At 44.0% G+C, this 21,927-nt stretch overlaps 2 protein-coding genes across 2 annotated transcripts in view; both read left to right on the top strand.

The window, feature by feature from the left end:
- The window catches only part of LOC138967071 (uncharacterized), a 438,331-nt gene extending 435,937 nt beyond the window's left edge, over nucleotides 1-2,394 (top strand). The window contains exon 5 of the transcript XR_011455839.1: nucleotides 2,184-2,394. The gene's annotated coding sequence lies outside the window, so the exon portion shown is untranslated. The remainder of the gene's footprint in view (nucleotides 1-2,183) is intronic.
- LOC138967057 (cytochrome P450 27C1-like) overlaps nucleotides 1-21,927 on the top strand; it is a 70,950-nt gene that overhangs the window by 17,482 nt on the left and 31,541 nt on the right. The gene's annotated exons all lie outside the window — the stretch shown is intronic.

Genomic DNA, 21,927 nt, shown 5'->3' with positions numbered 1-21,927 from the left:
CTGGGCCAGCAGAGACTAAAAAGCAACCGGATCCCGGCCGAGGCTTTTCCGCTATCTGCGAGAGATCCAGCGGTGGGAGAAAGAAGATAAAGCATCTCTAATAGCATGGGGGAGCCCCGATGGTTGTTTGTGTTTCATGGTGTCGGTCTGTTTATTTTCCCCATGACTGCTTGACTTCCAACCCAGCTTCTGCTGCTTCGTCGCCTCCAAAATAGATCCCTTGCTTATTTGTTTTGGCCTTTTTACAGGCCTCAGGCATAAATGGGCAGGATTTACTTTTATTGCACCTACCTGGTAGATGTACTGTGTTTATGGCATGTGTGTGTGCTTGCGTGTGTGTGTGTGTGTGTGTGTGTGTGTGTGTGTGTGTGTGTGTGTGTGTGTGTGTCTCTCTCTCTCTCTCTCTCTCTCTCTCTCTCGCTCGCTCGCTCGCTCGCCTACCCCCCTCCCCCACCCTCCCCGCCACCCTCATTCCCAGTTATTTTGAGAAACCTGAGAAAGAAAAAAAGTGCCGTCGAGCTTGGTAGTCTTGAAACGTTTACCCCACTTTAATTGCTTGGTGAATCTACCTAAGCCCTTTTCATCTCTCCCGTGATCACCCTATCAATTTTTGGAAGCCGGGACTCGGAGTTGGGATCGGAGTGTTTGTTGGGTGGGGGTGTGGGTTGGTAGAGGCGATGGAGAGATTGGGAGCGGCAGATTGGTATGAGACTCTGGACTAAACATTACTACAAGCCCAGACAAAAAAACATGTGAATAGACATTCTACTCTCTCTCTCTCTCTCTCTCTCTCTCTCTCTCTCTCTCTCTCTCTCTCTCTCTCTCTCTCTCTTCTCTCTCTCTCTCTCTCTCTCTCTCTCTCTCTCTCTCTCTCTCTCTCTCTCTCTCTCTCTCTCTCTCTCTCTCTCCTTAAAGAACATAAATTCCAATAAATTTTCTGCAGCACTGTTTGGCAAAGGCCTTTGATGTCTTTGATCATTCTCTTCTCATCAGGAAATTGTCAATATATGGCATGCAATGCACCACCATTAATATTCTTAAATCTTTTCTTTTAAATAGAAAACAAATTACATTTACTAATGCGTCATATTCAAATGAAAGTACTTTGAAATATTGGGTCCCACAGGGATCTGTTTTAGGACCATTATTGTTCTCTATTTATGTTAATGATTTACCACTTTGCATACGTAATAACTGTGAGTTGTTTGCAGATGATACTACTATACATTCCAGTCACCATTCCTTAGATTATTTATCAAAAACTCTCCAAGAAAGCATTAATGCACTACTGAATTGGTCAGAGTTAAACCATATGTCTCTAAACCATACAAAAACAAAATTTATGCTCATGACCACAAGACAGAAACGACAAAATCTATTATCGAGCATTCCACACCTTTATATTAAAAATCAAGTATTGGAAGAAGTGTCTCACCATAAAGTCCTTGGTGTAAAGATTGATAATAATTTGTCATGAAATGACCACATTGATTACATCTGTAAGATTGCTTCCCAAAAAATATATCAGTTATCAAAAATTAAAAACTTCTTGAATCTCCACTCGCGAAAGATTTTTTTTACAATCACATCTTGTCAAATATTGATTATGCATCCACTGTATGGGATTGTGCAAGTGCTAATGTTTTGAAACCTTTAGCCAGTCTTCACAGAAGAGCAGTTAAGCTAATAATGCTAACAAATCACACTCCTTTAGAATCTGATTATAAACATTTGCAAGTATTACCATTTCAAAAAAGATTGATGTATAATAAAGGTGTTGTAATGCATAAAGTGATGTCAGGGTATGCAACGGAGATATTACGTGATACTTTTATTTTGAACTATAACAGACTAAAAATCATAACACCGATTCCACGTATTGACCTTTTCAAATCAAGCCTTCTTTATTCAGGTGCGGTCCTATGGAAATCACTGCCTATTTTTCTTAAACATAAAACAAACACATACAGCTTCAAAAAAAAGTATATGTCACACATAATGCAACTAAACATGTGCTGAATGGTTCGTCAATGCATTTAAAATGTATGTGCATGTTAAACAAAATTATAATAATATTCAGATCTAGATTAAGTTATGTTAAAAATTGACACTTTTTATCATTGACAATTGTACTTAAAATGCAGTATGACAATTTATTTTTAAATTTGTATCTGTATATACAGTTATACCCCCCGCGGGTTAGGGGGAAGAATTTACCCGATGCTCCCCAGCATGTCGTAAGAGGCGACTAACGGATTCTGTTTCTCCTTTTACCCTTGTTAAGTGTTTCTTGTATAGAATATAGTCAATGTTTGTAAAGATTTTAGTCAAGCAGTATGTAAGAAATGTTAAGTCCTTTGTACTGGAAACTTGCATTCTCCCAGTAAGGTAATATATTGTATCTATACTAGCGGAAAAAAGTTAAGGACGGTTCACACACGCAATCACAGCAAAAGAACGAATGAACATATCGTACAGAAATTTGGAACACGTTTACTTCAGTCAATGTGCAACGCAACTGCAAAATTTGGGTTTATTTCATCGAGCCGATTCGGTTATTCATGTCCACAAACAGCAGAGGGGTCACAAATAAACTTAACAAGTCTTTCATGAGGTCAATAATGGGTGTGTCCGCCACGTTTGCGCTCAAGTTCACCACACCTTGACCGCATAGAGTTCATAAGCTTCGTGAAAAAGGCCTGTGGAATGGCCTGCCACTCCTGTTGGAGCATCTGCAGCAGCTGCTGCAGGTTTCTGGGAGGCTGGTGGTTGGCCCTCACCTGCCTGTCCAGTTCGTCCCATACATGCTCTATGGGGTTCATGTCTGGCGAACAGGCAGGGAAATCCATCCTGACGACCCCGGTTTGCTGGATGTAGTCGTTGACAAGCCTGGCCCTGTGAGGAGTAGCATTGTCATCCTGAAACACGGCGTTTGGGCCAATCTGCTGCAGGGTCGGCAAGACAATAGGGGCGAGAATTTCGTCCCTGTAGCGTTGACCAGTGAGATTCCCGACCACATGGTACAGGGGGGTGCGTTGATGAAGGCTGAAGCTCCCCCAAACCATGACAGAGCCCCCGCCGAAGGCCACCCTCTCATGCACTGTGTCGTCTTCATAACGCTCGCCCTCACGCCTCCAGACCTTGCGCCGGCCGTCAGAATGGTACAGGTTGAACCTGGACTCGTCACTGAATAGGACCTGAGCCCAGTCCCGGCGCGTCCATCTCAAGTGGCGGCGACTCCAGGCCAGACGAGCCCGGCGATGAGCCTGTGTCAGCAGGGGACGCACAGCAGGACGACGACTCCGCAGCCGGGCGTCATGCAGGCGGTTGCCGATGGTCCTCTCACTAACGTTGATGTTAGTGGCCTCCCGTAACTGCCCTCTGATGACCTTGCAGGTGGTGGCCCGGTGCTGCAGCGCCTGCCGTTGGATGAAACGATCTTCCCTAGGAGTAGTCTTTTTGGGGCGACCCGACCTGGGCCTCTCCTCGACATTGTTTGTCGTCTGGAACGGTTGATTCAGCCTTACAATGACTGAATGCGATACCCCAAGTTGCCTGGCCACTTCGCACTTGGATACGCCGTCGTGGAGCCAGGCAATTGCTCTTCCTCGGTTGAATGTTGTCAGCTTCCGTCTGGCAGGCATGGTGAGGAGATGGCAGCTCGCAGAAAATCGGCGGCTTATAAAGCCGAGTTCGTGATCACAATTCACACTCGAAGGATTGTCCTTGCATGTGCACAACAATTTTGCCATGTTACCTGCCTTATTCTACCCGTGCGCACGCCAAACAACAGCCTACTTTTTGGCGATTTTGCTATTTTAGTCACGTGCTGCAGCTCTGCGCCAGGGAGTCTCGTGCAGTTTTCCTGCTAACACAGCATAACCTACCCATTGGTGTGTAGCATGCGACAGCCATTTGATTTTTCTGACGAAAGAACAGGGTGTTTTAAACAAATGAAAGTCAGCGGGGAAATCAGTGGCCCGTCCCTAACTTTTTTCCGCTAGTATACGTTGCAAGCCCCTGGAGCAATTTTTTGATTAGTGCTTTTGTGAACAAGAAACAATTGACAAGTGGCTCTATCCCACCCGCCCCCCCCCCCCCCCCTTTCCCCGTCGCGATATAACCTTGAACGGTTGAAAACGACGTTAAACACCAAATAAAGAAAGATATACAGTTATGATGTGTTAAGTTTGATGTGATAGTTCTTTGATTATATTGTTTTCTGTTCTTGTTGACCCTATTTTAGGGCGAGGGCTGGATGTAAAAAAGCAATATTCTTGCTTATCTATTACCCTCGATAATAAAGATGTTGTCTTGTCTTGTCTCTTTCTCTCTCTCTCTCTCTCTCTCTCTCTCTCTCTCTCTCTCTCTCTCTCTCTCTCTCTCTCTCTATCTCTCTCTCTCTCTCTCTCTCTCTCTCTCTCTCTCTCTCTCTTTTCTCTATGGTTTTGTTTCTCTCTATGTTTTTCTTCTCAACTCTCCTCCGCTCTTTTTATCGCTAGTTCAACTCTGCCTTGCACAACAGTACATCACACACCCAAACCACAAGAACAGCTTCCGTTGTAACTGACCAGCAAGCCGTCAGTCAAGCAGCCAGACGCCGAACTGGACATGTCTGACCAGACGGACTCCCCCTGAGGGGATGTCCAGACAGAGAGGAATGCAGACGAGGCAGTAAATCAAAGATAGTACCTGTCGATCAGGTAGCATCAGTCTTGTCCGAGATTGTACAGGCCTGGGCAGCGGTCAGACATCACCTTTCAACACCTGTAGGGAAGTGCAAGGGGTGCCTGAGGTGTTAGGTGTGGGATGGGGAATTGGGGGAGGGGAACGGTGGATAGGATGGGGAGAGGGGGGGGGGGGGTGCGTCAATTACTTGGCGATTCCAGACGGGAAAGTGTAACTGATGAGTTTTCACAATCTATTGATGTCTGCGTCCTTTCGAGAAGTACCTTCCGTGTAGTGGTCAAGGTCTCAACATTTCATAAAACGGGTCAAGTTCCAACGATTTATTTCTGTTTTGAAAGAGGCATTGGAGGGAAAGTATATGGTGTAAAGCTTCGCATGCTTTAATGTCAACGCTGTGATGTCACAATCACAGTCCAAACATGATGTCATGAACGTCTAAGAGTCACGGTAAGTTAAGTCATCATCATCAGAAACTATCTTCTTCTTCTTCTCGATCGCTCAGACAGGGACTCCGGAACTTCTGATGAAGTCTGCAGTACAGCGAAGACTCTGCAGGGTGCCGAAGATCTTCTCCTGAACTGGTGTGCCAGCAGACCATGTTTCTGCTCGTAGTTTCTGGTGGATATGACATTTGAAACACACTTTCCAATGACATACATCTGTTTTTCGTACTTCTTAACCGAAATATGGTGACTATATCCTCCTGAAACATGCATCCGTTGTTGTTAAATTAATGTGCTATTTGAAAAAAATTTGCTCACAGAAAATTCACGGTTTCGCTTTCGTCGGCAGGACATTCTTGCAATCACGGATGAACTGTAAGAGCAACTCGAACTGCCGAATCGAAAGGGTGCATTGCCGCCGGTTCTGCGGGTTATCTTGACTTTGGGTCAGTTTTTACGCGTGCGGATCTTTTCAAGATGTGTGTGGCGAACTGATCGCGGTACATAAGTAATAATGATAATAATAATAATAATACGGGAATTTATAACATCAAACACAGCATGCAGAACCAGCAAGAGAGTGACTTATACCTTTATGGCGAGGGTACCGGAATGGATATAGTTTCCAAACCACGAAAGCCAAGTTTTATCAGGAGACGGGCTTTCCAAACTGTCTGCGGCAAATGGTGTAAAACTGACCCGCCGCGAAGCATCACAAAGCTTGACGCATGCGCAGAGACACAGGATGACGGGGAATCCCTTCCACTATCTACGTGTTAAAAATAGAGCCGCCCATAGCTATGGCAGGCACTATTTGACCTCATGCATGCGGACCGCTGAGTTCTATAGTGCGTTTCATAGCTATGCGCTCCACAGCGCTATGAAATCCTAAAAGTATGGAGGGGCTATGCATTCAGGCCCTGGACAACATCTGCTAAACTAACTTTCTTACCCTGATATCCGATTGCATTCTCTATAGTCTAGTGCAATAAGGTAGTGTGACAGGGAGACTACCGTCGCCCTTCACAGCAGACTCTGCAGAGTTGTTCGCCTTTGAAGTAGGCAACACCTGTGGATTGTAGAGTTCTGTTTGTGATGGGGTCTGGCGGCTTTTGTCTCTCTGTATGTTCATGGATTCCTTTGCGAATGCATAACAGTGTTTATAGGGCTTAGAAATAAGCTCTAAAATTCTCAATCCTGTTTGATTGGACTTCGCCTCCAAAGGTGATTGTGGTGTTTCGGCACTCGGTTACAGTAGGATGCACGATTAGGACTTTGGCTTCTGGATTCCTTATCAATTTCGGACAGACATGATTCATTACAGCCTAATTAGGAGACGGTCAGTGCATAACAGAATCGTCTAGACAATGATCCCAGAACTAAAGTCCACACACAATGAACTTTCAGTCGCAGAATTCTGTTCTGCGTAGTGTTCATTGTAAATCATTACCCATGTGGTGGCTTTGCGACTCGATCATTATCAGCTCCAGACACTGCGGATTCTTTGTACTCTTGTATACTTAATTGCTTCGATGCAGGGAATTGTCTGGACGATTAGATAGTCCCAGATCTCAAATCAAGACAAGCAGGCTTTGCAGTTGTAGAGAGTCATGTTGAGAAGGATTGCCATAGCAAGTCATTATCCAGACGCTACAGACTGCTGGACTATGCTCCAGACGTGAAGAAATCTCCGAATTCTGTTGGTCACGCTGGCCATTACAGGACATCTTCTGGACGATATAGTCTCAGGCATTGTCTAGACGAAAGTTCCAGAACTGAAAATATTTTGGACAGAAAGACCTTTCAGACTTTAGAATCCTCTTGCGCAAGATGGTCATTGTACATTATTATTCAGACGCTAACAGTCTTTACTCTACTCACGAATTAAAGACGTCTTTGAACTGTGTTTGACAAGACGGTTATTGACACACATGGTCTACACAACAGTCCCAAAATTAAATCCAATCACGGAAACCTTTTGATTATACAAAAAAATCTGCTGTGCAGGATGGTCCATGCAAAACATTATCCAGCGGCTAGAGTCTGGACTCTGCTTCAGAATGAAGAGGTCTCTAAACTCTACTGAACAAATGCAAGATGGTCATTTCAGGAATTGCCTAGACGATGTCTTGCAAGGCGTAACCTAGGTGACAACTTCAAAGTTAAAAAAAAATGTTTAGATTATGTGTATGTATTTTTTGTTTATTTAACCGAGCGTTTGAAGAACGATGCACTGTTGTAAAACTGACATTAGAATATATGCGAACAACTTAAGCATGTAACATATTCGAGAAGTTATACAGTGTTTCTTGTTAATGTTGTGACAAACATGTCTCCTGCAGCGGGTGATCAGACGGATGCTTCCTGGTCAAGACTCTTCACCTTCCGTCATTTAAACTCCTTCTTCCTGTGGACGGTTGTTTGAAGAAAAGCTCTGCATGTAAAGCAGTAGTCTTGGAAACGTTTATTTACCACACGTCTGACAACACATGCAGGAAACACAGCAATTAGCGCAGAACATGTATAGGTAATAAAGTCTCTCAAGAAAACAAGCAATTATGTCTTTATCCTTCACCGTGGTCTTTGCGTTGGTACAGGTCATGCGGTGTATGTTTGACTAGTCTTTGCCCTCATTTGCTTTCAGGTGTACTCTGTCACCTCTTGGAAAGTGTGCCCACTTATTGTATTCGACGATACGGATTTCAGCTAAGATAACAAGTCGCGTAAGGCGAAAATACAACATTTAGTCACGCTCAGTCGAACTCACAGAATGAAAATGAACGCATTGCATTTTTTCCGCAAGACCGTACAATCGTAGCATCGTCTGTCCACCGCTCGTGGCAAAGGCGGTGAAATTAACAATCCAGAAAAGCGCGGTAGCGGTTGCGCTGAGGAGGATAACACGCTTTTCTATATCTCTATTCTTTTTAACTCTCTGAACGTGTTTTTAATCCAAACATATCATATCTATATGTTTTTGGAATCAGAAACGGACAAGGAATAAGATGAAATTGTTTTTAAATCGATTTCGGAAAATTAATTTTAATCATAATTGTTATATTTCTAATTTTCAGAGCTTGTTTTTAATCAGAATATAACATATTTATATGTTTTTGGAATCAGAAAATGATGAAGAATACGATAAACGTAATTTTGGATCGTTTTATAAAAATAAAATTTTAATTACAATTTTCAGACATTAATTAATGTTTAAGCCTCCAAGCTGAAATGCAATACCAAAGTCCGGCCTTCGTCGAAGATTGCTTGGCCAAAATTTCAATCAATTTGATTGAAAAATGAGGGTGTGACAGTGCCGCCTCAACTTTTACAAAATGCCGGATATGACGTCATCAAAGACATTTATCGAAAAAATGAAAAAAACTGTTTGGGGATATCATACCCAGGAACTCTCATGAAAAATGTCATAAAGATCGGTCCAGTAGTTTACTCTGAATCGCTCTACACACACACACACACACACCCACACAGACACACGCAGACACACACACACACACACACACACACACACACACACACACACACACACATACACACACACACACACACACACACACACACACACACACACACACACACAACGACCCTCGTCTCGATTCCCCCCTCTATGTTAAAACATTTGGTCAAAACTTGACTAAATGTAAAAAGCAGACAGAAACACTATAGCGGCATACATATCAACAGTGGTCAAAATGGTGCGCAAACACAAACAACCAGATACATATGAATAGTGTTTGAGGTGTGTCACCTAATGTCCACGGCTAGGATATATCCGATCACGTTTTCGTGGCACAACCACCACAAGCGTTAGAATTAGAGTGCAGACAGAGCATACCAGACAATTCATTCAAAATAGCGTTTTGGCCATCACTGATCAATGTCAGAGGTGATTGTATTTGCCAGTGTTCTCTTGGTATAGTTGGGGCGGCGACGTAGCTCAGTTGGTAGCGCGCTGGCTTTGTAGCCAGTTGATCGCTATCAGCGTGGGTTCGATCCTCACGTTCGGCGAGAGATTTATTTCTCGGAGTCAACTTTGTGCAGACTCTCTTCGGTGTCCGAACACCCCCGTGTGCACACATGCGCACGAAAAAGATCTCACGTTCACAGCGAAAGTCTCAGGGCTTGGAAAACACGAAGACACGCATGCATCAGAAGAAGACAGCCACAGCGGGCTTGTTCGAATCAAAGTATCACACCATATCTTCAGCGTATTACCAATACCTGTCCCAATATAGACCAGTTGGTCTAAGAGGACGTTAAACCCTAATAGTCTTTGGTATAGTTGCCTATGCTCTGTGGTCCAGTGCGTCTCACAACAACAGTCGTGGTCATCTGTAAACAGGACCAATGCTGACCTGTGTCTCGACCGGTCAGTTCCTTTGAGGGGCAGGTGACATTGGTCAGCAAAAGCCGGTTAATTGGTCAGGCGCTTACGTAGTCGCTGGACGCTCTAGTGACAGCGTCAAGGAGCGACTCTTGACTTTCTCAGATAACGAAAGAGGATTCCTGGTATGAGTTAGGGCGGGGGTGGGGTATAGCATTCTGCGCAGTCGGGGGAAAAAAGGGTCTCGTTTGTTGTGTTCAGTAGGTGAACACGGAGGGGACCGGAGTGGGGTGTGAACATGGGTGTTGATTATTGAGTACTTGTCTGTTGCTGACTTTGGAAAACAGGAAAACACATATATATTTAGGATTGTGTGCCTATATGATATTGGACCGAGACCAGAGGTGAGGTGCACGAGGAAGTTAACACCCAAACGGGAGCCACCCGCAGTGTGGATTGGTTGAAGTTGAGATGTGTTGTGATTTCAACCAATCAGACCCTGAGGTTTGTTCTCTCCCGTTTGTGTGGTACCCACTTTGGGTTCGTGCACCTCAGCCCTGGTGCTGGTGGGGGTTGAGAGTGTGTGTACATGTGTGAGTGTGTCTGACTGTCTGTCTCAGTCTGTGCGTCTTTCCCTCCGTCCATCAGCACAGTCCGTCCGTCCATCTTTTTTTCTGTCTGCCATACTTGTATTTGTTTGTTTGTTTGCTTAACGCCCAGCCGAAGGGCCATATCAGGGCGGTGCTGCTTTGACATTTAACGTGCGCCACACACAAGACAGAAGTCGCAGCACAGGCTTCATGTCTCACCCAGTCACATTATTCTGACACCGGACCAACCAGTCCTAGCACTAACCCCATAATGCCAGACGCCAGGCGGAGCAGCCACTAGATTGCCAATTTTAAAGTCTTAGGTATGACCCGGCCGGGGTTCGAACCCACGACCTCCCGATCACGGGGCGGACGCCTTACCACTAGACCAACCGTGCCGGTCAATACTTGTATACGTGTGCATGTTTTAAGGGGGTTGGAGGCTCATACAATAGGTGTCCACTACCTGACTGTGTTAATATATATTCTGACACTGGCAAAAAACAAGAGAGGATGGTCGTTGGTCCAAATCCCCTAAGACAGCCAGACAGTAGTGTGATAGCAGTCTACACTTTTACGAGGGCTACTAATAGTCATGCCCCTGTTTATGGTCTGTCTGTGTCGTGTTTGTCTCGGGCTTCGAGGGAGACAAAAAGTTGTGGTTACGTAAGAAAACTCTGCAGTCCGGACTGACGATCTAACAGCGAACGACAAGAAGAAGAAGTAAGAAAACTCTTTTTTTCTTTTCTTCTTTCTTTGTGTGTTATTTCCGATTCTTTTCGTCTTTTTCCTTCCCTCGCATTTCCTTGAGTACCCCCTATCCCCCACCCCCCAACACACCCTCCTTCTCGCCCCGCCCCAGTAAACAGACCCTGAGTAGTTTGCGTTTGCGCTTTCGTTTACCAAGTACCAACATCCAGTTCAAGTTGTGGGGGCATACGAAGTGATATTTGTTTTCTCCATTTTGGAACGGAAGCTCCATTGATTAGTCCTTAAACCACGGAGGATATTTTGAACATAATGACAAATTATCAAGGATCATTTGAGATGCTTTTCATAGCCCTCAAGCTTCATTTGTGTTTTATGTTTTTCTTCTCTTCTTTCTTTGTCTTTGGCGAAAACATGCATGTTTGGTCACCAACAGCATTAAACTACGACTAATAGTAATTCTTGCATGCACAAAACTAGAACGCAGACTCTCTCTCTCTCTCTCTCTCTCTCTCTCTCTCTCTCTCTCTCTCTCTCTCTCTCTCTCTCTCTCTCTCTCTCTCTCTCTCTCAGCACTCTCTCTCTTTGTGCTGAGATGCATACTGAAAGAGAGAGAGAAAGGGAATATTTAACCTGTTCACTCAGCCTCTGTGTGTGCCAGTGGCCTTGAAATAAGTGGCACAGCAAACCCACAATGTTTATCCTCGACAAGCACCTGACTTCCTCACTTTACACTCGGGGGACAGTGTATGCCGTTTCGCCACGGTTTGTGGACACAAGTTGGCCTTATGAGCGTCATTCAACCTCCACCCTTATGCAGCGTGGTGAACAATATTTCCTGTTGTGTCTGGTCTGTGTGGTCTTCCTCTTCTCCTTCTCCTCTGGACTGGGTGGCCGAGTGGTAACGCACTTGCGCTCGGAAGCGAGAGGTTGCGAGTTCGACCCTGGGTCAAGGCGTTAGCAATTTTCTCCCCCCTTTCCTAACCTAGGTGGTGGGTTCAAGTGCTAGTCTTTCGGATGAGACGAAAAACCGAGGTCCCTTCGTGTACACTACATTGGGGTGTGCACGTTAAAGATCCCACGATTGACAAAAGGGTCTTTCCTGGCAAAATTGTATAGGCATAGATAAAAAAAATGTCCACCAAAATACCCGTGTGACTTGGAATAATAGGCCGTGAAAAGTAGGATATGCGCCAACATGGCTGCGATCTGCTGGTCGATGTGAATGCGTGATGTATTGTGTAATAAATTCCATCTCACACGGCATAAATAGATCCCTGCGCCTTGAGTCCGAGTCTGGAGATACGCGCGCGATATAAGACTTCATATAAAAATTCTTCTTCTTTTCCTTCTTGCCCCACATTCCTGATGGAAGGTGATATCCTCTTAAACAATTGATGCAATGATGACAGCTTGAGCGTCTGTAAATAATACGCCAGAATAAGACGGTGGTTGGGGAAAGATGGGTTAAAAGGTGGTGGGATAGACGATTGTTTCTCTCTCGAACAATCTTTCTGTCCTTTTGTCTCTGTTTTTGACTATGTTGTCTGTCTGTCTGTCTGTCTGTCTGTCTGTCTGTATGTCTGTCTGTATGTCTGTATGTCTGTCTGTATGTGTGCCTGCCTGTGTATCTATCTGTCTGTCTGTCTGTCTGTCCATCCATCTCTTCCTCTCTCTCTCTCTTTCTCTTTTTATAGTCTCTCTTTATAGTCTCTCTCTCTCTCTCTCTCTCTCTCTCTCTCTCTCTCGCTCTCTCTCTCTCGCTCTCTCTCTCTCCTGAAACCGGCATGCCTCTTATTATGTGCACCCCCCTATTGACGTTTGTTTGTTTGTTTTATAACATGGGAAAATGGCTATATAATGAATATGGCGCATAATCTGCTTTCTCGGCGATGTGCAAAGTCGGTCAAGGAAACCGTTTTCGTTAAATACCCCCCTTAATTTGGTCGACGTTACACGCCAACAAAAAACCACCCGTTCTCCTTTCGCACAGGTCTGGCTTTGGCGAAGTACTTTTCAAGAACTCATTTTGGCTCTGACCCGCACAGCAATAAAACTCAGGTAAGGGGGAAAACCCTAACGTCAAAGCCATAGATCAGGCCCTGTCTTTAATGGGAGAACCAGACAGTTGCCAAAACTCCCCCCTCTGTCTCTCTCTGTCTGTCTCTGTCTCTCTGTCTGTCTGTCTGTCTGTCTGTCTGTCTCTCGCTTTCTCTCTCTATCTCTCTCTATGTCTCTGTCTCTGTCTCTGTCTCTCTCTCTCTGTCTCTCTCTCTCTCTCTCTCTCTCTCTCTCTCTCTCTCTCTCTCACACTCACTGTCAGTTTTGTTTTGTGTGAGCTTTTTTGTGTGCGCTGCACAGTTTAGACTCTTTCAGGTGTTAGTGCCAAGCAGCGGTTGAAAGACAGGGTGTCACAAGGGTAGATGGTGGACTTTTGAAGGGTCTTAACACCATTATTTTTCACTTAGAGCCCGGTGAGTGAAACCGGGACTCAGTAAACACTGGAAAGCCATTTTCCACGTTTGCGAAAGGTCCTTTTGCTTTTGATGGATTAACCTCCCATTAAACTCTCATTTGCCCTTTGCGTACACCGTCTTCTGTCGCTGCTTGGAGAACGAGGAGACGGTTTTGCTGAATGGTGGAATCTTCGTCTGTCTCGCGCGCGCGGTTTGTGGTCGTGTGTTTGTGACGTCGATGGGGTTCTTCGTAATCAGGGCAGCCTTTTTTACGAACATGTGTGCTGGTTTTGAGGAGCAGAGTATCGGAGTGTGTGTGTGTGTGTGTGTGTGTGTGTGTGTGTGTGTGTGTGTGTGTGTGTGTGTGTGTGTGTGTGTGTGTGTGTGTGTGTGTATTTTTGACCTTGTTTCTAATTCGATTTTTATTTGGGTACGAAACTGTGACATACATGTATGAAAATGAAATCAGGGCTCGTACTTGGGCATTGGCTTATAATCAGTAGTGAGCCAAACAATACTCCTTCCTTCTTCTGTTTCCTCTTTGGTCCATTATTCATTTTTCGATTTCGATGTTGTTGATTGCATGCGCATTTGATTGCTATTTGAATCGTCATACAGAGAGTCGCATTTGTTGCTTAAAGTATACAATGGTTCCGGTGCTTTCGGCCTTTCTGACAAATAGCCAATCAGACCTAACTAGGCGGGTCAACGATTACTCATGTCTCAACATACACAAATACTTACAACGACAACAACAGAACTAACCAGGCCTGAAAGTGGCGAGTATTTTACTTGCCATGGCGAGTAGAAACATGTAACTGGCGAGTAGAAATGTTCATCTACTCGCCAAATGCGAGTAAAGTTGCTGAAACAAATAGTTGGTTTGGCTAGTAATGCTCGATCTCTGGCTAGTACATTTTGAGAATCACTAGCCAAAGGCGAGTCCACCATTATTTTGTTGGACTTGCAGGGCTGCTCACAACAACTCTAGCAAGAGCAAACACATTATCATCTTCAACAAAATTAGTAAGACACCAAATTAAAACCAGCCGTCCTGAGTAAACATGGCTTGCGCGATACCTTCAGTGGGGGAAAAAAAGACGACGAAATGAGGAAAAGGAAACAAAAAGTGCTCATCAGTGGCACTCACCCGACCTGAACTGTAACGAAACACGAAGACCCAGTGACCGCATTCTTTTGCAGTTTTCTAACGTAAACTTCAGCAAGAAGTAGGGGGAACGAACTGTCCTGGGGAGGAGAGTCGGGGTGGGTGGGGAGGGATCTGTTTCGGAAGGGTGGAGGGGGTGTTGTGGTAGAGAGTGACGGTAGACTTTTCCTTTCAACTTACCTTCTTGCGTGCACACCGACAGAGGGGTCGTGCGCTTGTTCAGTGCAGTGCACATACACAGATACAACATATCGAGAGAGAGGTTCAAGATTGCAACCAAAGTCAAACAAGCTGAAACGCTGAGGTTTTTTATGAGGTGCTGTGCGTTTGTAGACGTTCGTCGCTAAATTTGGACTTTACGTGTATACGTTGACATCACAAGAAAGAACGGTAGTGTTTAGGAAGTGAAGAGTTTTAAATTAATTCCGTTTTAAAACACTGATTATATCCCATAACAGTGCTTTGTTGTACTGTACTGAAACAAAAAAATACAGTGTGTGTGTGTGTTGGGGGGTTGGGTGGTTGGAAAATATATATGGTGTGTTGGCAGACAGAGATTCCAGGCTGACTGGAAAATTGTTGTTGCATGAAATGATATTGAAGATCTCTTTATTTTGTTTTTTGTTTGTTTTACTGAACTGAGTTTGGGAGCAAGAATCGCGTTATTTCTTGATTAATTTATTTTCTCTTGTATTTTAAATGTCTCAAAGTGGTAGAAGTACTCCTCAACCGTCAGGGTAGAAGACTCGTCCACTCATTTTTAGAGACGCCGAAGAGAGAGAGAGAGAGACAGAGAGAGAGAGAGAGAGAGAGAGAGAGAGAGAGAGAGCCTCGGAGAGAGAGAGAGAGAGAGAGAGAGAGAGAGAGAGAGAGAGAGAGAGAGAGAGAGAGAGAGAGAGAGAGAGAGAGAGAGAGAGGTGAACATTCTCAAGGGAAAGTGCAAATGTTGAGGAATTCACGCCACACTTCAACGCGTCAAGCTTGCCAACATTTCAGGATCGTCCAATGTCAACCCAATGGTCCCGATCCGTACGACCTTGGTTTGCTGTCACTTTTGGCGAGTCGCAGTCCGCGTGGAGAGCGCAAACTGGGACGCCATGTTAGCACGTGCGTCCGCGCGGGTGAACCGATTTTGACAGCTTTCTTTCTCTGCAAGGAAGTAGAACATTCTCCCCCAATCAAATGGTTGCCTCTCTCTCTCTCTCTCCCTCTCTCCCTCCCTCTCTCCCTCCCTCCCTCCCTCTCTCTCTCTCTCTCTCTCTCTCTCTCTCTCTCTCTCTCTCTCTCTCTCTCTCTCTCTCTCTCTCTCTCTCTCTGAGACAAGATTGTTTTGGTAACATTTGAACTGTTTAAATATTTTGGAAAATATATATCAATTAAAATGTTCCAAATGCCAAATGTATTTGTTCGGGTTGATCAGCATTTGTTTTGGGAGATATACAGGCTCACTCAATACTGTAAGCGAAAGAACAATAATATAATAGGAACACGCGGTGACCGTGAAAAAGTGGAATATGTTTGAGGGCAGGTAAGTTGAAGTCACAGATCATCTTCAACTGCCGACCATTGGATGCATGTTGTCATTAATCAATTCATGACAGAACAACGCTGATTAACCTCTGTTCTTTTGTGCGTGAAAGCCGTGTATGGAGTTACATTCGGCATTGTGTAACATGCCCGCCCACTGATATTAATGATCCTACCTGTTTGGGTAGCGTGTTAATCACCCGTGAAACTGCTCCACCCGTTTCTGCATGTCGTGTGCAAGCCGATCACTAACAAATCACCGGAACTGTGCCATGCCAGTTACGCATAATTAGTTCTGATTCGTTTTAGCAGTTCCATGTATTTCATTTTGCATGTGTGGTTGGATGGTCGGGTTGCGGCAGGAATGGGATGGGAGGAAGGGGAGAGTGATTGTGGTGGCTAACTTTTTATCATATACTTCTTAGCAACTTCTTGTCATGAAATGCCTGAACTTGTATTTAAAATCGTCTTTAGTAGTAGGCGAGACACACTAATCAGTATAGAAAAGATGCTTGTCTACAGTTCGTACCCGTTAAAATGGGATTCAAACAGGGTGTTTTTGTCAATAATGTTTTCAACAACAACAAATCAAAAGAAAACGAACGAAAGCAAAATACAAACTACACAAAACAAAACCCACAACAAACCCATGTGCCCAGCGTATAAAACAGACAAAACAAACCAAAACGAACGTTACAAAAATATCTTCAAAACTCCCATTTTCTTGGCTTCAAAACAGAGCCGAGGTGAACAACTTCACACTTTTAGTGCAGGCAACTTGCCGTTCTTGTCGCACAACACTTGAGGAAGAAGCCAGCCAAAGACGCAGCGAAGATCGGGCAAAAAACGCACGGCAGGTGAGTCGTCACGAAAGTTCAAACGGTTCAGACCCCAAATCGGTGTGTACCACTCGACCCTACTTCGCTTCTTCTTCTTTTTTTCTTTTTTCTTTTTTTGTGGTGCTCTCTGTTCCCCTTTGCCTTAGGGTGGCACAGGCGGCGATTAACTATTCTGTCTGTGCATTCAAGACCCACTCCAGATTTGCTCAATGATTGCATTGTCCGAGCGTTCGCTTGCGTCTTGCCTTCAATGGGGAGAATTGACGGCGCAGTTTGCCTTCATAAATTATAAGTGTACCCAGAAGTTTCATGCTCTTATCCACCCCACCCCTACACCCGCCCCGAACCCCACCCGTCGCCTACTCCCTCCTACCTCTTCCTTTTTTCTTGAAGACCTGCTTGTACCCGATAAACTCAGCGGGGTGGATTTCGTTTGACCTTCTTTACGATCTGGAAGCGATCTTTGCAGCTCATTTTCGTTTCCTGAGTTGTGTGTACTAAATACACTCGATTTGGGAAGGGGGGGGGGAGGAGGGGGGGCAGTTATGGAGGAGAGTAGAGGTAAATGTTTACCCTGAGTAAGTGTTGATCACAAAACATAAATAATGTGTTACTTGTTGGCAACAAGTTTGCCACTGATTGTGGTTTCATGTTGCCTTTTGCAAGCACGCCTGTGTATATATACTTTGACAATTTCAAAAGGGGAATGAGACAAACAGATTGGACATAAAAGAGAATGTATGCACTTCAGTTGGATTTTTTATTTTGTTTTGAAAACATAGTGAAACATTCAAAGCCAGCACAACTCGAGTTTAATTTCCATGCGATACAAAAAGTTAAGTTAATGATGAATAAGAATAAAGAGAAATGTGGTGTATTTCACAATCTCGCAGGAAAAAAGGTCGTGGGCAGTTGTGTATAAGGTCGCAGCCATTGTATTGTGTCCGATGCTTTCTTAGAGAACACACACATGTATTAAAGCAAAACAAAAAGTGTCTGTAACGTAACGATGATTACGTGTTAAACATTACTTACTACGTTATGAATATCCTAACACGATACAGTGCAGTTTGTTCATTGTTACCATCTACCATAGACCTTGAAGTGTCCAGTCCTTAATTGTGAGGGACACGAGTCTGTCTGGCGCCCCGCCGAGAACTTTTGTTTTATGTCCTCCTCGAGATGGGTCACGGCTTTTGTTTCTCGCTTTTAGGGCTTGCAGGGGCATTTAGTTTATGGGGACACGCGTGAGTGCTTGTCGGCCAAGCGTGTCGGACAGGGGTGAGAGAGTGTGTGTACGTGTAGGTATAGCAGACTGAGGAACCCTACGATACATTTATATCTTTTTTGTGTGGATGGTGTGTTTCAGTTGATGGTAAATTGTTTGAGGGTGGGGTGTGACTGTCTGTATATGCATATCTGGGTTTCTGTCCCATCCACCTCCTCTCCTCTTACTCTGCCTGTCTTTCTATCTGTCTGTTTGTATTAGTTTCTTGTCTCTCTACCCCCTTCCCTTTCTCTTTTCTCTCTCTCTCTCTCTCTCTCTCTCTCTCTCTCTGTCTCTCTCTTGCTCTCTCTCTCTGTCTCTCTCTCTCGCTCTCTCTCTCTCTCTCTCTCTCTCTCTCTCTCTCTCTCTCTCTCTCTCTCTCTCTCTCTCTCTCTCTCTCTCTCGTCATCCCTATTCCTTGACCACCCATTCCTTTATTCCCACCTTCGACTGCTTGATTCAGTTCCGCTCATTGTCAACTTTCAATCAGAAATAGCTTTGCGAAATGAAAAAGTTACATAGACAAAACACTCTTGCTGGCCAACACACACTCTGATTTACGTATACAGTATGCCTTCGCTTGGCCGCCGACAAGTATGCCCAGTATCACAAAGGCCTGTAGTGACCTCAACTGGGACTTTTTCTAATGATTGAGATGAAGATAGAGCATGTGAGGATGTGCAGAGTCATTCCGGGGCAGGGGTTCTTTGCGGGGTGATGTATCCCCTTCCTCTGTCTTCCCCTTGGTCTCCCCAGGGTCACATTCTTTGGGATTTGGACGATGGCTGCAGATGGGCAATGATCTTTTCATGTGGGTCGTAAGATCCTCGGTATTCCGTTGCATGAGCCTGCATGAATATCGTTTTAGCTTCATCTCTCCGTCTGTTTCTTGATGTTTCTTTTTCTTGTTTTCTTCATCATTTTCGCCAGTCTTTCTAGCTTCATCTGTCCTTTTCAATGTGTATGACTGTTCTTTTGGGGGATTCATCTATACCTCTGATGGTTGTTGTTGTTGTTGTTGTTGTTGTTGTTGTTGTTGTTGTTGTTGTTGTTGTTTGTGTGTTTTTGTGTGCTTTTCTGCATCTTTTTCTGTCTTTTCTGCCTTTCTTTCTTTCTTTCTTTCTTTGGTGTTTAACGTCGTTTTCAACCATTCAAGGTTATATCGCGACGAATTTTCTGCCTTTGAGAACAACATTCTCGAGTTGTTTGTATGACGAGTTTAGTTAGTGTGTGATTATTGGTTAGGACTTAAGTGGGCAATGTATTTGTCGTTTTTGTGTGTGTGCATATCTTATTTCTATAAATGTCTCAACAAAACGAAGCTACGTTCTTTCATCTTTGATATTCCAGACAGTCGGTCACCTTTGATCGTAGTAATAGACTCACGTGTTCTTTTAACGTTTACATGTTCTTGGTACGTATATATTAAGAGGTTACAACACGAGTGGGTTTTTATATGGCTTGTATTTCAGTCAAGACCCAGCGGATGAATATCAAGGGACTCACGAGCCTCTGAAAGTCATAAATAGACCACAGCTTTAAGTCAGTCATGCATCATACATGCATTATGTACGGGATTTAGATGGCGTGTTTCGATAGCAAGACCTTCCATATTTGACTCTTCACTTCGCTTTTTCTCTTTCCTTCATTTTTACATTTAGTCAAGTTTTGACTAAATGTTTTAACATAGAGGGGGAATCGAGACGAGGGTCGTGGTGTATGTGTGTGTGTGTGTCTGTGTGTGTGTGTGTGTAGAGCGATTCAGAGTAAACTACTGGACCGATCTTTATGACATTTTTCATGAGAGTTCCTGGGTATGATATCCCCAGACGTTTTTTTCATTTTTTTGATAAATGTCTTTGATGACGTCATATCCGGCATTTTGTAAACGTTGAGGCGGCACTGTCACACCCTCATTTTTCAATGAAATTGATTGAAATTTTGGCCAAGCAATCTTCGACGAAGGCCGGACTTTGGTATTGCATTTCAGCTTGGAGGCTTAAACATTATTAATGACTTTGGTCCTTAAAAATCTGAAAATTGTAATTAAAATTAATATTTTATAAAACGATCCAACATTACGTTTATCGTATTCTTCATCATTTTCTGATTCCAAAAACATATAAATATGTTATATTCGGATTAAAAACAAGCTCTGAAAATTAAAAATATAAAAATTATGATTAGATTTAAATTTCCGAAATCGATTTAAAAACACTTTCATCTTATTCCTTGTCCGTTCCTGATTCCAAAAACATATAGATATGATATGTTTGGATTAAAAACACGTTCAGAGAGTTAAAAAGAATAGAGATATAGAAAAGCTACCGCGCTTTTCTGAATTGTTAATTTCACTGCCTTTGCCACGAGCGGTGGACAGACGATGCTACGATTGTACGGTCTTGCGGAAAAAATGCAATGCGTTCAGTTTCATTCTGTGAGTTCGACTGAGCTTGACTAAATATTGTATTTTCGCCTTACGCGACTTGTTTTTCTTTCTGCATGAAAAGCATCCTGAGGGATTTTGACGTGGGGCGAGATAACCGATCGTAAAGACCACGAACTGCGTGCGAAAGTCAGTCAGGATTAAGTGGAATTAAGCCCCTGCGGTGATAGCAATCTGCCGTTCGGCCCAAAGTGTAGTACGTCAGTCAAGTGTGTGTGTGTGTGTGTGTGGGTGAAGGAGTTTTGTTCTTGGAACTGATGCAGCGATAGCCCAATAACAGTGCACTGGTTTGAACCTGTACTGGCTGCACTCTCTGTTCAAACAGTGCGGATTTGACGCTGATGTTGCACTTTTGAAGAACATGTTTCATCGTTGGGGTTTGTGGGTTCTACGTGTAAGAGAGAGAGAGAGCGAGCCGGAGAGAGAGAGAGAGAGAGAGAGAGAGAGAGAGAGAGAGCGAGAGAGAGAGAGCGAGCCGGAGAGAGAGAGAAGAGAGAGCGATAGAGAGAGAGAGAGAGACTAAGAGAGAGAGAGAGAGCGAGCCGGAGAGAGAGAGAGAGAGCCGGAGAGAGATAGCGAAAGTAGGGGTGAGTTTGAGCGTGAGAGAGAGAGAGAGAGAGAGGGAGGGGGTAGGGGTGAGTGAGTGAGAGCCAGACAGACAGATAGTAAGAGATAAGTTTGTTGTTACTTAGTTGTCAAGTTGATATATTTGTTGTCAAGTTGATATATTTGTTGAAACTCCGTTTTCTAGCTTGTGCATAACGCATCACAATTTCAGTTCTATAGGCTCTGTTTCGTCTTGCTGTTGCCGTTGTTGCTGTTCAAGAAAAAGAACCGAAACACAAGAACATATATATCTTGCAACTTGAAACTGAATGCATAAAAGCTACTTTTATTAACACCAATAACGACAAGTACATTTTTAGGGGCATGTGGAATTTATCATCAAAATAAACTTTCCGGCAGAGTGATAAATGTACGTGGCATAATCTTGCACTTTAATGGTAGGAATCTGCAGGCCTTTTTTCACAGGTGTCACAGCTATGTAATAACAACATGTCACGCTACTGATAGCCCCGCCCCCTCACCCTCATTGTTTTTCTGTCCGTGGTCTTTCATAAAGAAACAATGTAAATGACTAGACCCTGTGTGTGTGTGTGTGTGTGTGTGTGTGTGTGTGTGTGTGTGTGTGTGTGTGTGTTTGTGTGTGTGTGTGTGTGCGTGCACATGTGTGTGTGTCTTTGTGAGTGTGTATAATTATGTACGTGTTTGCTTGCGTGCGTGCGCGTTTGTGTGTGTGTGTGTGTGTTTGTGTCTGTGTGCGTGCGTCTGTGTTGCCTCTGTACGTAACCCTTCAGTCTGTGAGCGTGCCTTGTCTTTCTTGTTCTACAACCCCATCCTGCTGAGTAAAACGCAGCATGCACATCCTCACAAGATAACAGTAAAGTTTAC

The sequence above is a fragment of the Littorina saxatilis genome, linkage group LG1 (assembly GCF_037325665.1).
Source record: "Littorina saxatilis isolate snail1 linkage group LG1, US_GU_Lsax_2.0, whole genome shotgun sequence".
Lineage (NCBI taxonomy): Eukaryota > Metazoa > Mollusca > Gastropoda > Littorinimorpha > Littorinidae > Littorina > Littorina saxatilis.
Note: the sequence above shows the minus strand (reverse complement) of the source record. Positions and strands in the feature narration are given on the sequence as shown.